Source organism: Mus pahari, chromosome 20 (assembly GCF_900095145.1).
Source record: "Mus pahari chromosome 20, PAHARI_EIJ_v1.1, whole genome shotgun sequence".
In the NCBI taxonomy this organism is placed as follows: Eukaryota; Metazoa; Chordata; class Mammalia; order Rodentia; family Muridae; genus Mus; species Mus pahari.
Window position 1 is genome coordinate 24,889,234 of NC_034609.1, and position 14,278 is coordinate 24,903,511.

The following is a 14,278-nucleotide window of genomic DNA, read 5'->3' on the forward strand; positions in this document are numbered from 1 at the left end:
AGAGAGAGAGAGAGAGAGAGAGAGAGAGAGAGTAATTTCCCTGCTGCCAAAATATAAAAAAATAGATTTAATTAAACTATAATGAAACCCTATGTGAACTTAGACAATATGTAATAGAAAGCTGTATTATAGAAAGAGAAAGCGCAGGTAACTGGAGGCTTAGAGAACACAGCATTGCTTGTTGACAGTGGTGCAGTTCTTACATGCCCTGGATAAAATGTTTCCCTAAACTTGGTATAAATAAAAATCAGGAGATTAAAATGATATATACTCACAAACAAATCCTTATTATAAAAGGTTTATATGAATTAAGACAATGCTTGAATTGTACTGCTAGCAATAATAAAACAACAAAAAGGTAAAAAATTGAAACCAATAACTAAGTTAAAGAATAACAAAAAAATGTTAAATTAGGATAAGTGAGATGCCTCAGCTGGTAGTGATGTAAAGATACTTGCTACCCAGTATTATGACCTGAGTTCAGTCTCCAGGATCATCGTTGTGAGAAGAGAGAAGGGGTTCCTGAAAGTTGTTCACTGACCCTTTGATCAGTAGCACATTCCCACATGTGCGCATATGTAAGTGTAGGCTAACTCACCTGTGTACACATAACAAAACATAACACACACATAACTATCTCTCTCTCTCTCTCTCTTTCTCTCTCTCTCTCTCTCTCTCTCTCTCACACACACACACACACACACACACACAAAATCAAATAAATAATTTCAAGAAAAAATGATTCAAATAGTTTCTGATAGTTTCTGATATTGGAGCACTTCAATCATTTTCTTGTAAGATTTCTTTGACTTGTCAACAAATGATGTGTTGTAGCAGTGCACATGTCCATATTAGAATATTACTGATTCTTCTCTGCTCATTCATTAATTAGATATAACATACTAAGGTATAAAATGACTGAGTGTCTTGATAAGGTGAATCAGGCATTGGCAATATGTCAGTGTTATCATGTCACATTTAATATTTTCATGTGACTTCCATTATACTTTCCATGATCAGTTATTAGCTAACATTGCCGAGCCAAGTCATTTACTTCTATCATTAGATATTGGCAAAGAATACTTCACGTGTTTTAAAAGAAGCAAAAGGAATTTCAATGATATCACAGTGAAGGTTGCAACATCATGTTTTTAAAGAATGAACACTCACAAACTTAACTTTCTTTTAGTAAATGAGAGTCACACTCCCTACCCTTTATTTAACTTTACCCACTAAGACATGAATACTTTCATGAACATAACTGAATGCCTGAAAAAGAGTTTATTTACAGTGTGTGAATACTATGTACTGAATTCCAGCTGGCATAGCCACCCAAACTCCTGAGTGAGCATTGGAAAGAGGAGAGACAGATAATGTTCTGCAAGCTGATTCCACTGATTCCGATACAGATATAGATAACAAAGCATTGATGCCAGCCACAGTTCTGGACCAGAGATTCTTTATAATAACAGTGAAATTAAAGCAGACAAAAATGAATGCACATCTTCAGTCTGTCTCATCTACACACACACACATACACACAATTGCAGAAAGAGCCGAGGGGTTGATGGGAGAGTATTCCTCTAAAACATGGCACCAGCTAAGCTTTGTGCCCTATGGAAACATTCTTTTGATTAACTGATGCCATGGAAATGACCATATCACACATTCTCCTGAATGCTTCCAACACCTGCAACTCTAGACACATTTCTCTCCCTTCTCAGATGTTTAAAATTCACACAAATACAGTGCCCTCTGGTTGTTCTTCCAGTTGTATATAGTTATCCAGCTCCCTGGAGACTTCTCTTTTTTATCTGAATAGTGGCTTAAATTATAAAGTGTTTGCAATATATAAACATGCTCATTTCATAACATATTTAATAAAATTGTGTAAAGTACAAATAAATAAAATAACATTAAGTCCACTGTAGGCTTAGATTTTTTTAAAACCTAAGGGTTCTCAAATATTTTAACCACACTTCTAGCTCACCATCCAAAGTAGGGGAGAAACAATGATAAATAGAACAAGGGGATGTGGACCTGTTTAGAAGTAGTTCTTTTGGGGTGATTCCAATCACTGTTTGTTAGAATACCAGCATTCAGTAGGGTAAGGATACCATCATCAGGAATCATCAGTGGTGGCAGGATTCAGCAGATACATCCAGGCCTTGGTGAACATGAGTCAGCCGGGGCAACCAAGAACAGCTGAGAGGCCAGAAATTCTCTGTCTTCCTGCTTGCAAGGAAGGGAAGATGAACAATGTTGCAAGACCAAGGAAGTGATTGCAAAGCTTGCTATGCAAGCAAGCACTTGGTCACTGTCCAGTTGAAGCCTGTTTATAATCTCTTCAAACCTCATGTGCCCTTCCACAGGTCTTGCCTCAACCAAAACCACCTGAGTTTGTATCACATGATATTACCCAAGACTTCCACTTCAATCTATAGTGTAAATGAGGATATTACTATAATAATGAAATCAACTGTTGAGGAGCTGAACTTGCACACTACCAAATCCTTACATTAATGAATAAAGGTACATTATTATGCCAATACAAAATGACCACTCCCTATGAGTCCAAGAAATAGTGACATGGAGCAATAATTACACGTTCATTAGGAAAACAGATTGCCCGCAGACTAACCCCTTCTGGGTCTCCTTTCTGCATGGAACGGGTAGTAGGTGGGCAAAGGAGTCGGCGAGTAGAAGGGGTGACAAACAGACTTGACACAAGGGAGTGTGGATCTGAATATAATTTGTTCAAATATAGCATCAAACTTGTTATAAAGAAGAAAATAGGGAAGTTAGATGACATACCGGCAAGGTACATTGAGGTTACTGGATTTTTACATAAAACAGAGAAATGCAAACAAGAAGAACTGGCAGGAACCAGCTGAGATAAAATTCAGTGTTAACAACTGGGATTAAAGGCAGCCCCACCTAAGGACAGCTTAATCTTAGAAGCTAGAGGCAAGGACTTCTTGCCCCTACCATAGTTCCTATTCTAGTCTATTAAATAGTCCACTGTCCCCCTAGACCATTGTAAATTCTTGTGTATGGGTGTAACTCAGCTATCTATAGTTCTAAGTATCTTCTCTGGTTCCTCCTTAGATCACAAACTTCCTTCTTTCTAGATAAGGTAAATTCCTGTTTAGGGCAGTGACTTAGCTATCCATGCCCAGGGTCTGCTCAAGGACTGACTGCCTGGGACTGGTGAAGAATCTTACTTAGCTATATGTTAAAAATTCAATCATTAGAAGCACTTATAATAAAGCAATATTAAGGGAAGGCACACAGATCCGTTTACCAACTAAAACAAGGGACATTGGAGCATTCGTTATATAGGATGCCATGGTTCAAGAAGACTAAGTTTCTGTGAACTTTTCACCTCGGGACCATGCCTAGGCTTTTTGGCCTCTCAGGAGGGTCACTACTGGTGTGGATGTAGCACAGAATCACAAAACCAACATCATGTCTCTTGAAACAACTCCATTATTTCAATTAGATCTCTAGTTGTTCTGTATGCATATTAGAGTTTGGGAAGAATACATTGCCCAACATAGAATAAACATGATGTTCCTGTTCCTGCAATATGACGTACATTCACTAGCTGGATTAATGGCTATTGACAAAATAGGGAAACTTTCAGAGAATCCAAGCAGGGCAATTTAAAATTGTCTGAAATAATTTTCAGATTAAGATTTTTCATTTCTAAAGCACACACATGTTTTCCATCATTTAGTATCATGTCTTTCCTTTACTGAAGACTGAAGACCTTTCAGATCAGAGGGTCATTAAGAGTATCATTTACAGTTGTTGGAAAGGGGACAAGAAAAAGTATAAAAATGGGTAATGGTAGTGAAACTAAAGATGGATGCAAAACGTAGAACAGGTTGATGCTAAGAGAAATAAAAGTCAAGACAGACTCATTGATTGAAGTTAAGGTTAGCTCCATACAGCTAGAAAAATGTCCTCATGGAACACACTCAAAAAGTATTTCCCATCACCTATGCCTTATTCCTCCTCCTACTGGTTTTCAAATGGCAAGTTTCTACCAGAATCATTGCTTGTCGTTGCTCCCACATGTAGCACAGGAATTATTTAGTCCAGGCTCTTTAAAGAAATAGACTTGATGACATGAATGAGAGACACACATATCAAATCATATTACACTGAAATACTAACAGCTCTCTCACATTGAAGTGCCTGAGAATCCAACCTGATAGTCATTTAGTCCATGAAGTGGGGTGCCCTACCAGTCCCAATCTGACACTGAAAACTTGGGGAGTAGCTGAAGAACCACTTGTCCTCAGTCAGTGATGAAACTCCAAAGGAAGCTGATTGATTTCCTTGAAGGAATCCATAGCAAAAGCAATAGGATACATCAAATCACTGTCAAGAGAGGAACAGGGCTAAACATGCAAAATATGGATAACCTTCTTTCTGACATGTTATTATCAATCGGGGACACTATCAAATGGTCCTGCCAACATTTGCTTTAGGTCTTCCCAAATAAGTTGAGTTAACTGATCAGGACAATTACTTAATTGATGTTCCCTACACATGTAGTTCTAATTTGTGACAAATTTATATTAAAACCCATCATCACAGAGAAATATAGAGATAGAAATTGCATAGAATGCACAAAATTAGACTTATTGATTAATAATCATATGAGGAAATGCATCATGCAGTTGGAAAAACATAGCAATAAATAAAGAACCACTGATATGCAAAAAGAGACAGGAAGAAATTAAAACTCTAGCATTTACATTGCTCATAGTATTTGGCTAAATGATTATGTTTTAACACTTTAATATTAGCTTTATTTGTATATTTTAATATAACCACAAAACAGCACTAAAATTCATTTCTTACAATGAAAAATAGAGATAAATATCTTACTTCAACACAGTGATGGATTTTTACTCTTTGAAATATTGCTTGCAGTATTTTTCTGAGCATATGAATTAATTGTGATAATCCTTTGTGATTTAGAAAATTCATACATTACCTATTGATCATATGTTGCACTGTCTGAGTGATTGTCTTTGCTATCTCTTTCTCATTACTTCTCCGCTTTCCTCGAAATGCTATCATATCTCAATAATTGTTTAAGATCAGTAGAGTTTATGTTGATGTATATTTTAATTAGAACTTATAAAAGTACCACATGATCAATTTTAAACATGAATTTTCTGAGGATTAATTCTAGCACTTTTTACTTAGTCAAATGATTATCCTAGTACCTAATTCAAACAAATAGTAGAGAACACATGACAATTGTTCAATATCATGTATGCACAGAATTGCCTAAGATGATCTTTTGAATCTGACTTTAAGTAAGGAACCTTGCAGATTGCTAGACATTCCATGTCATATTCTTAGAACAATGACAAGGACTCCACTGATCTATTACTCTAAGGAAGTTTCCTCTAAGCATATCAGTGAGGTAATGGCATAATTCTCTAAGTCATGAAGTTGTAGTCACAAATCTGTTGCCCTGGTACTGTTCATTCCGGAGGCAGCTGAACTACTGGTATTCTAATATAGCAAGTCCCAAGTGATGTCTGGAGAAAAACCTGGTGATTAAATACTCCTATACCTTAAAATTCCCATGGATCAAATGTGTGTGCATCTTTTTTTCCAAGTCTGGTAAATTTTTTTGGTTATATTTCAAATGTATGATCATAAACAAAGGGGAGCTTCATGTTTGATTGGCAATGTTTTCATGAGATTTTCTAAGTAAATAATATTCTAAGAAGCTTGCACCAGTGCGTTGTTCCTTTACTGTTTGTCCTTGTTTTTTTTTATTTGTTTTGTTTTATTTTTGACAGGAAGCAATGTCCCCCTTTATTTTCCAACTCATATTTGAGGCTTTTTGCTTTAATACCCCAATTTATGTTGGCTGCTTTCTTTAAAACCTGCCATCACAATTTAAGATTACAAAAATCCTTGATAATCTATTTTCCATTCTTTTGATGCAAGACCATATTTCCTATAACTTAGAGGTTATTTCCTTCTAACCCATATTTTCATTAATGTAAAATCTCCAGAACTTAATACAAGTGGGGGTTTATAGAATTTTTATCTCTTCCAGATCAGTCCTCTGTCTTCACAGACTATGCCATTGGTAATGATATCTAAGGTAGAAGTGTTTTCCATAAGAATTGTAATTCTTTGTTTCAGTGTGTTTCATGCAGACCATTGTTGATGAGCCTAATAGTCTATCAGGTAGTTTTATGTAAACTTGACACACAAACCAGAGTTATGAGGAAATTCCTCCATGAAATCATGCTGTAAGGCAGATTCTTAATTAGTCATTGATGGGGGAGGTGCTATCCCTGAGCAGATGGTCCTTGGTTCTATTAGAAAGCAAGTTGAGCAATCCAATAGACCAGTAAGCAGCACTCCTCAGTGGTGTCTGCATCAGCTCCTGCTTGTAGGCTCCTGTCCTGTTTGGGATTCTGTCCTGAAATCCTTCAATGATGAACAGTGATACAGGATTATAAGCCAAAAAAAAAAAAATAATAAATACATAAAACCTTTCCTCTCCAAGTTGCTTTGTTAGGTATTTCATCACACCATAGTGTGATAAATGCCTATATGTGTACAAGACTATTACACTGTTTGCTATTGCCTTTTTCTCAAACTTTTATGTTCTCCTACCACAGTTTTCACTTTTGTTAACTCTTCTACCATTTTCATTAAAGTTCAGGCTTCCTAAGTATTTTTGTTGTTGTTGTTTTATTTCCCCCATTTGTTGTTTTTTTGTTTGTTTGTTTGTTGTTTTTGTTTTGTTTTATTTTGTAGGGTTGTTTTGTTTTATTTTGTTTGAGGCAGCATCTTTCTATGCATTCCATGCTGTTCTGGATCTTACAATGTAGACTAGGCTGAACTCAAAATCACAGCGATCTACCGGGCTCTGCTTCCAAACTGTTGAATTAAAGGTATGTACAACTATGCCCAACTGGTTCCCAAGTATTTTAGTTTGTGTGCTTTACTTTCTGCTTTTAGATTACTCTCCATCCCTATTTTCAATCTTTTCTTTGAGTTTGGGTAATAACAAAAGTATATGTATTTTATATACTTACATGAATAATTTATATATAAAGTATTATTCTACATTTTCATCTTTTCTATGTTTTTTATATGTACCAAGTTGTTTTATGGGTTTCCCATGTGGAAATCTTCCTCACTCTCAGGTGGATACTTTTTGTTTTGTGTTTTTTTTTTTCAAATTTTTATTAGATATTGTCTTCATTTACATTTCAAATCCTAACCCAAAAGTCCCCTATACCCTCCCCTGACCCTGCTCCCCTACCCAACCACTCCCACTTCTGGGCCCTGGCATTCCCCTGTACTGAGACATATAAAGTTTTCAAGACCAAGGGTCTCTCTTCCCAATGATGGCCGATTAGGCCATCTTCTGCTACATATGCAGCTAGAGACACAAGCTCTGGGGGTACTGGTTAGTTCATATTGTTGTTCCACCTATCGGGTTGCNGACCCCTTCAGCTCCTTAGGTACTTTCTCTAGCTCCTCCATTGGGGGCCCTATGTTCCATTATATAGATGATTGTGAGCATCCACTTCTGTGTTTGCCAGGCACTTGCATAGCCTCACAAGAGACCGCTGTATCAGGTTCCTTCAGGAAAATCTTGCTGTCATGTGCAATTGTTTCTGAGTTTGGTGGCTGATGATGGAATGGATCCCCGGGTGCGGTAGTCTCCGGATAGTCCATCCTTTTGCCACAAACTTTAAAGTGTGAACTATGAATAAATTTTTCCTGTCTTCAATTGTTTTTCCCTGATGTTTAATAATGCAATAAAACCAGTTAGCAAGCTCAGACTTCAACACTGTGTATGCTATTATGAAGCATCTTTCTCTAGGATTGAAATCTTCCATCTTGGAGAAAAGTTGCTTAAGAAACACAGTGTTGTTAAACACATTAAAAAACAGATGATCTAAGCCAGTGGTTGTCAACCTTCCTCACACTGTGGCCCTTTAATACAGTTATTCGTAATGTGGTAAGCCACAACCACAAAATTATTCTTGTTGCTACTTCATAAATATAATTTTGCTACAGTATGAATCATAAGTATTTTTGGAGATAGGCTTTGTCAACAGGTTTGATCATCACACATTGAGAATCTCTTGTGTAAATAAACCATCTTGAAGAGAAACTCCTTAACTCCAAGAACTAGAAAACTCAAAGACAGGAAGTTCCTGAAACTGGTAAGAAAATTAGGACCCTTCTTCCATAGGCATAAATAAGTGCTGTTGAGAAACAGATATACAAATTGAGTTGCCTAATAGAAGGATAGTCCAGTCTGAGCTGTCTAGAAAAATAAATAAATAAATAAATAAATAAATAAATAAATAAACCAGAGACTACCGGAACTATATGGAAGTGATTATGGCCAACTCAGCTACCTGGAATGGATGTTCTTCAACCTGCTGAGTTGCCTGTAGTTTGAGTACTATGCTCCATGTGTGCAGCTCTGTGAGTGGTATCTTAGGCTATAGAGGGCTTTTGGTGATAAAGCTATCAGAGTCATTTATGCTCCTGTAACACCCATATTCTTGTAATTATCCCCAATAAAAGACAGTGGTTCACCAGGTCAGAGGTTGGTGGTACCCTCACGTTGACATGTCATTGTTTGTTTATATGGGGTGAGTAGATATTTGTGCATGTCTCCTCAGTAACATGATCACAAAACTGGAACTCAGAATGTAGAATAAATCAAGTCATTGTGCAGGACCCTTAACCATTCTTACTACAACCTTTATACAAAAAGAAGCAAGGAGTGCTCATCCCATGTACAACATAATTCTCATACCCAAGTCTTAGAAATCATCACAGAAGAAGCTGCAGAAAGATCATAAGAGTTAGAGGACCAGGAAATAGTCTGTAAGATTGTCTTCTAGACATGACAAGGAAGCTATGTCCAAAATCAAGAGGTCAGTCTGAAATCGTACACACAAAATGAAAATCAAATGTACACACACAAATGCATACACACACACACACACACACACACACACACACACACACACACACCCTCACCGAGGTTGATTATGAGGGATAGAGGAAGAGACAATAGGAGGATTTGGAAGGAGGAAAGGGAATGAGAAAAATGACAAAATTGTATTTCAACAAAAATAAATTTTAAAAAAATGTGCGCAAAAAGAACACTCCATGGGCAGATGAAAGAAGCAGTAGCCTGATACTTCTGGAAGTAAAAGGACATGAAAGATCTAGAAGTCAAACAGATTATAGGCTAAGATGCACTTAGCAGCTTATAGCATTGCAAAGAAAGCTGTTCGGCAGACATCTTGGAAAGTACACAGTGTACAGTCAAGGTATGGCTCTGCCTCTCTTAACTCTTATCCCAATTAGCCTGCTTTTATGGATACAGTTTTCTCTTGTATACATAATCTCAGATTGTTGTGGAAAATGAGCAGTATGGTTCCTGGAATGTAGATTACAAGACATATTTTTTACAGAAAAAGAGTTACTAGGAGAGAAAAAAATAGTCAATGATATAATCTTTAGTTTGATCCCAATTAATAATAAGTTAAATTTTCATCATGAGTTTTTTAATGTATGTTTATGCATATGCTCAAAACCAGGCACATACACAATAGATATACACATTAAATACTGGATATTATGCATATCTGTGTTAAACAATCTGTCTATGTTTTTTAGCGATCTGCCCTAAAATATCTTTCAAACACAAAACTGAAGGCTCAATAGAGTTTTATCTTTTAATTAACTGCATCACTTATTGGCAAACCTTTAAATATATTTCTTAAAATATAAAGGGATTTGATCTTCTTTTTAATTGATTATTTTATCTATTTACATTTCAAAAGTTATCCCCTTCCAAGTCTCCCCTCTGCAAACATCCTCTCCCATTGCCCCCACCCCTGCTTCTATGAGGGATGATGCTTCTCCATCCACCCTGCTACTCCTGCCTCACTGCCCCAGCATTCCCCTGTACTGGACTTAGCATAGCCCTCACAGGACCATCCCTCTCACGCTAGATATGATCTTTCCCTGCTACATATGCAGCTGGAGCCATGGGTCCCTCCATGTGTATTTTTTGGTTGGTGGTCTTTTAAAATATGCACTCATTGATAAGTGGATTTTAGCCCTGAAACCTAGAGTACCCAAGATACAATTTGTAAAACACATGAAACTCAAGAAGAAGGAAGACCAAAATGTGGACACTTTGCCAGTTCTTAGAATTGGGAACAAATCTCCAATGGAAGGGGTTACAGAGGCAAAGATTTCTGATTATCAAACTGCATCTCTTAATTGTAGTAGCTTTCATGAGACTAGGATATTTTAGGTTCTATCCTTGTAGGATTTTGGCTTAAAAATCACATTTTTGAGTTAAAGGTCTTCTAGCATCAAGATAAAACTATTTAATTTATAAACATAGTCTATAGAGAGATTGGGAACTTTTCTTACCTTTATATTGTGAATCATTATAGAACAAACAGTTTCCTGTTTGATTTAGTTTATAAAAATATCTATAGCTTATAAAAATGTAAAGCTATGCAAGTTTATAGCTTAATGACATTCAAAAAGCCAAGGCTAAACAAATTTTTAAGGCATGGATTTGTACATTTTTAATATTGCAAACCACAAAAATTAAAACAAAAAGTTTAAAATCTCTCAATTGTGTGTTTTTTTTTTCTGTAGTATTAAATTAAGGTGTAGGGTCTGAAAAGAGCTGAAGGAAGATGACACGTTGAGATAGTATGCAAATGCAAAGAGCGTTTATTCCACAGAAAGAGCCAGCATGCAAGGGTTAACTGTTCTCTAAAATGGTGACCCTAGACAAAACCACGCATGCATTCTTTTTTTTTTTATACTCTTTTTTTTTTTTTAAAGATTTATTTATTTATTATATGTAAGTATACTGTACCTGTCTTCAGATACTCCAGAAGTGGGAGTCAGATCTTGTTAAGGATGGTTGTGAGCCACCATGTGGTTGCTGGGATTTGAACTCTGCACCTTTGAAANAGCAGTCGGGTGCTCTTACCCACTGAGCCATCTCACCAGCCCCTAAGCATGCATTCTTACAGGCAACCAGGGGAACTCTCTAAAAGGTTAGGTAATCTAAAATTTCATTGGTGGGTTCTAGGGGGGTCAAAGGTGGTCAGTGGTCTACATTCTTATGTCATGAATATTCAACCATGTGATAAGATAGGGCTGCTTAGCACAAATGGTCCATTCGGAGATATTTCCCCATTTTTTGTGGCTATTCCTTGGCTGTTCTTTGGGAGTGGGTTTTATGATCTTGTTCTGGATTTTATGGTCTGCTCCTAGAGCTGGTGTCCTTTGACTTCCTTTCTGGGACTTAAAGTATATTCCTGAAGGTGGAACCTGAAGGCATTTTTTGAAATCAGCGATGGTCATAGGTGATGATGCACATGATGTCAGCCATTGCCAGGTCCCTGAGAAGAGCATGCTGGAATCCAATGTAAGATAATCATGTCTCTTTCTGTCTGTTTTAAGCCATATCCAGAACATACAGATAGACTACTAGGAAAGAACTCACCAAAATGAAATCCCATACACTTATGCAAAATACTTATATTTTGAACATAGCTTGTCATTTACTTCTTTTATAATTTCTCTATGGGAGATTGACTTGTGCCTCAACTGTCTCCCTTCTAATAATTTTTAGACATTATAACTGTTTAGATTTTTGCTTCCCTATCCCCTGGAGTACCTGATTCCTTATGGCAGAATATTTTGCTTCACTGCTAAATCTGATTTGATTTTCAGTTCAGATAAATCTCTGCCAACTTAGCAAACTGGTTCCCTTTATCTATTTTATGTATATTTTAATAAGTCCTACTGCATGATATTTCTTGATTGATGTTAGAAACTTATGTATAATGTCTAAAACCTATAGCTGCTAACAATTTCTAGTTGAACAAAATAGTAGGGTGTACTGGCTAATTTTGTGTCAACCTGACACAGCTGGAGTTATCACAGAGAAAGGAGCTTTAGTTGAGGGAATGCCTACATGAGATCCAGCTGTAAGGTATTTTCTCAATTAGTGACCAAGGTGGGAGGGCCCCTTGTGGGTGGTGCCATCTCTGGGCTGGTAGTCTTGGGTTCTATAAGAGAGCAGGCTGAGCAAGCCAGGGGAAGCAAGCCAGTGAAGAACATCCCTCCATGACCTCTGCATCAGCTCCTGCTTCCTGAACTGCTTGAGTTCCAGTCCTGCATCCTTTGGTGATGAACAGCAATGTGGAAGTGTAAGCCAAATAAACCCTTTCCTCCCCAACTTGCTTCTTGGTCATGATGTTTGTGCAGGAATAGAAACCCTGACTAAGACATAGGGTAATATTTTTCTTATTTATTTATTTTTTTTATTACACAAGACAGCAATCTTTAAAGGAGAAATTGAGGCACTGAAGGGTGAAATTGTCAACACTGAGAAAAGAGAGCCAACTGGAAACAGCCCATATAGATTGCATTTAAGGCTTGGAATATCGCAGCAATTAAGTGGTTGCTATTTCACTCTAGAACACACTGCAGATTTTGTATTAGTTGGACAATATAACCAAGAAAATACTTATTTGTTATAGAAGGGGATTTTCAAGATTGTTTCACAGACATATTCTGGATGGCTAGCACAATAACAGATACCTTTTTCCTAGAGAGGCTGAGAACCATACAGCTCCTCTGTCACAGAGGACATATGACAGATTGCCTAAACTGGTATTGATGTGAAGGCAAGAAGGGATCCTGGAGAGCCATTGATTTTTCCCTCTACAACAGAAAGCCAAACCACCTGGGTCTCTGTTGTCATGGAAGGATGCAGGCTGTGGCGACAATAACAGTATGAATGCACACACTAACAGACATTGAAAGCAGGTAAGGCAGCCCCGTCGCTTTTCCATGGGACCTCTACTTCTCAGCTACTGTGGCGATGTGTCTATCACGAAAGGGTCCTTTAACCCTCAGTTAGTCACTCCTGGAAATGCCTATACATCCACACAGAGGCTTCCTTCTTGGTTGATTAGTTCCAACAAGTTGATAATCAAGACTCACAGACACAAGTTCCTTTCAGTATAGTGGGTGAGAGATGACTGAAGGTGACTCAAGTGAAGTCACAATTGATTGCAGTATATTAGCTGTTTCAAAACGAGTGCATTGTCTAGCAGAAAGAAATATGTTTTAATAGTAAAAAAAGAATTTGCCCCTGCCTGGAACCCCACCACTGAAAAACTATGTGTTTATTACACAGTCAGGATTATTGTTTAGTAGTTCATCATGAAATCATTTAGTCCTTAAATGCACATCTATGCAAAAATTATGCACCAGTTATCACAATTATGACTTGGCGTGGAACAGCATATTATGAAAAGAGAGTCCACCAACAATCAAGAAGACGAATACATAAGATTCTAGATGCTCTACTGCTAAGTCAAGGCTATTTGTATAGGGACAAGCAAGATAAATAAACGCTCATTAGATAAATGAACTTGAGTGTGAGCAATTTACCTTTTGCACCTATTTTCAAAATATTTAGTTATTAGCAGCTATTATTTTTTTGCATTTACCACCTCTCTATACTCCATTATTCACCCCCTGTCTCTGTCTCTCTGTCTCTCTGTCTCTCTCTCTGTCTCTCTCTCTCTCTCTCTCTCTCTCAAACTTTTCTTCTTCATTTCTACTCTTTATTGAAAGATTGTGGCTAACTTTTGTCAAGCCTAAAATAAATAGTTCAGCCGATACCTATTTTTTAAATAACGTGTTGGTTGGTTCTTATGACATCCAGCTTGTGTCCAGTTTATCTTTGCTTAATCAAATTCCTTTCTCATATAATTTCACTGCTCATTTTTAGTTCTTAGGCTGATTTTGATTTCATTCTTGTCTGGTTTTAGAAGGAGACGACAAGGGGTTAAGGTGCATATTTTTCATACCAAGGTAGACCTGTCCTTCAGGAACCACTAACATCCTTCAGTCCCTACATGGTCTACCCTGCCCCAACCTTGAACTTACTATCTACAGGCTCTTTGCTGTATAATTCAGACATTTTTGGTTTTCCTGCTTTTCTTCTTCATACTTCTTTTTTTTTGCTTTCTCTCTTTTTCTTCCCCATCCCCTCTGTCTTTTTTTTTTTCACAGTTATTTCCCTGACCTCGTTGAGGCCAGTAAAGTCACTTACCAGCTAGCAGCTTCCCAATAAACCTGCACACACACACACACACACACACACACACACACACACACACACACACAC